Source organism: Phycodurus eques, chromosome 2, assembly GCF_024500275.1.
Source record: "Phycodurus eques isolate BA_2022a chromosome 2, UOR_Pequ_1.1, whole genome shotgun sequence".
NCBI classification, from domain to species: domain Eukaryota; kingdom Metazoa; phylum Chordata; class Actinopteri; order Syngnathiformes; family Syngnathidae; genus Phycodurus; species Phycodurus eques.
In genome coordinates this window covers 38,820,308-38,823,234 of record NC_084526.1, presented here as the reverse complement: position 1 = coordinate 38,823,234, position 2,927 = coordinate 38,820,308, and the positions used below count along the sequence as shown (strand labels likewise).

Here is a 2,927-nt window from a genome sequence, read left to right as displayed (position 1 = left end):
GTTTGAACATTAAAGATCTTGTCTTTGTAGTGTATTCAATTAAATATAGGTTGAACATGATTTGCAAATCATTGCATTCTGTTTTTATTTATGTTTAACACAACGTCCCAACTTCATTGAAATTGGGGTTGTAATCAATTCTTTTGTTAACTAAATAAATTGTAAGACACTAACATGTTATGTGTTGCTACATTTCAGCATTGTCCTTTTAATATACTGGACAAAATTAGTTGGGGATATACTGTATGTAAATTTTGAAATGATATATATAATGATCTATTTATTCATTAACATACTGATAAAATATTCCCCCAAAAATTCCAATATCTCTAACTTATTTTATCCAGTATATATTATTTTAGGTTAACCATTTTTTATGGTTTAGTTTGGTTGTGAAATTGACAATTCACTTAATTTACACTGCCAAACAATGAAGCAACATTTTGAATAAGCTCAATTTGAAAATAAAATTTATGAAAGGTTAGTCAATTTCTTTAGATAGATGGCTTTCTAGGCACGGTGGACGACTGGTTAGAGTGTCTGCCTCACAGTTCTGAGGACCGGGGTTCAATCCCCGGCCCCGCCTGTGTGGAGTTTGCATGTTCTCCCCATGCCTGCATGGGTTTTCTCCGGGCACTCCGGTTTCCTCCCACATCCCAAAAACATGCATGGTAGGTTAATTGACAACTCTAAATTGCCCGTAGGTGTGAATGTGAGTGCGATTGGTTGTTTGTTTGTATGTGCTCTGCGATTGGCTGGCAACCAGTTCAGGGTGTACCCCGCCTCCTGCCCGATGATAGCTGGGATAGGCTCCAGCACGCCCGCGACCCTAGTGAGGAGAAGCGGCTCAGAAAATGAATGGATGGATGGATGGATGGATGACTTTCTATATGTAGCAATTTAGGCTGTCAAGGTTACAATTAAATTATTACACATTTGAATGATATATTACTGTATATACTGTATTAATACTAATTTCGTATTGTTTCATAATCTAAACTAATATTTCTTTCACTTTCAAGTGAAGCATTCCCAATGCATGAACGAGGCACCGACACAACCTTGGTTGATAGCCAAGAAGACAGGGAGACTGGTTGCAGCACATGGAGGGCAGGATTATGAGAGTCCTCTTGTTCACTTTAGAGGCAACAGTGAAAGTACACAAGTCTAAAACACTCACCCAAGAAAGGGTAGACTGGATGCTGCCAAATCCAAGAAAGCCCTCTTTGACAAATCAACATCAAGTTCAGTACCAGTCAAGCGAAGCCCCCTCCCACAATAAACTAAGTCACTGTCGGAATTATTTAATTGTGGACAAAATTTAGCTGTGCTTTAACTTCATGACACAATTTACACATTTTACACAACATACCAACGCTATGCGAACCTGTGAATTTATCAAGTACATTCTTATCTTACCGTGCGTGTGCTTTTTTTTTTTTTTTAATGTGCCACATGGATAGAGCACACTTTTGCGTTGAAAAAAGGTAAACCTCATGAAAATCGGTTGAGAAATTAGCAAATTACGACTTAATTTCAACGTCTATGCATTGCATTTGTTGGGAAAGTCGCCCCGACCAACATGGCCGCCACATAGACACGTAGTTTAGCCGGGCTCCGACAGCTGACGTGTTTTCTCTTCATATCTTTTGTGAGCGTACTCAGATTTGATAGAACTAATTCAGATCATCTGATCTGGACCCAAATATTGGCAGTTTTCGAGTTCATGGGTAGTCATTTCAGAACTCAGGTTTATAATGGAGCATGGTGGATTTACCCACCTTGTCGTAGTGGCGTACGGTCGCGGCCCGTTGTTTCTGAACAACGACAAATAATGGTTAACAAGGTTAAGGTTAATAACAACAACCCTGTTTTACTATTTGGTAACAAACTACTACTGATAATAATTAAATGTATTCAAAAGAGTGAAGAAGTCATATATAAAAGCGTCGCTGAGTAAAACCAGTCATATTTTTGGTCGTACTTGACATTATTGTGAAAAACCTATAACCGGACGCTGTACTTGTTTGTTTCTTTTCACAGCTAGCTTGATAACAGTAACGCCGTATCATCACATTGAGACAGGTAAATACTCCAGATATTGGATTAAAGTTTGCTTATTTACATTTGAAACATCTTTAAAGTTAACCCCGTTTTATCTGCCACTTCGAGTCAGAATTCATTGCTCTTGCAGTGACCGTTCCACATGCAATATTTACCGAAATCCACTTCGGGTGTTAGCTGTTAGCAAAGGAAAGCGAGCAATAGCTAACTCACGGCAGCTAAAAGGTGAAATTCGATTTAAGATTAGATCTGTTAATTAACCAGTTCGGTGTCGTCAACTAAAATGTCAATGCCGCGCCAGAGTGCGAGCGATTAACCGTATGTTCGTCAAGCTAATAAGACTTCGAGTTTGACGCGACATTATTCGTGTGTGAAGACACCGTCACACCAGATTCAGTGTACAGTGTAAGTAACTAAAAATGGAAGGTCACGTTGATCTGCCTAAGCACATTGTAGAACTGTATTAAGTATTTAAACTGAGAATTAAAAATTCTAAAAATGTAATTCGAACTTTAACAGTATGAAGTATTTAAAGCCTTGGGTAATCCATAAGGACGCTGTATTATCTGGAGCAGTAGTAGATAAAGCCTTGTCAACCTGTAGGTTAAATTTTTAGCTACAAAATAAGTCATTTGTTGTACCTCGTTAAAATAAACTACCGTACTAATCTACTCTGCTATCATACTGTATTTATATTACAGATCTCTATGTGGTTGGCAGATTGATGTATCAAGTTAGAACTTTGTTAATGTCGCATTCATAACCTTAGGACTGGGAAAGCGACCTGATAGTTGCTTCCTCCAAATATACCGACGTCATGCCCCCCTCCATAATTAAACATTAAATTGATAAAAAAAAAAATA

At 38.0% G+C, this 2,927-nt stretch overlaps 1 protein-coding gene across 1 annotated transcript in view; it reads left to right on the top strand.

Annotated features, from left to right (window-relative positions):
• The first annotated feature begins 2,000 nt into the window (after positions 1-2,000).
• Positions 2,001-2,927, top strand: part of txlng (taxilin gamma) — a 45,842-nt gene continuing 44,915 nt past the window's right edge. Inside the window, exon 1 of the mRNA XM_061670606.1 lies at positions 2,001-2,085. The gene's annotated coding sequence lies outside the window, so the exon portion shown is untranslated. The remainder of the gene's footprint in view (positions 2,086-2,927) is intronic.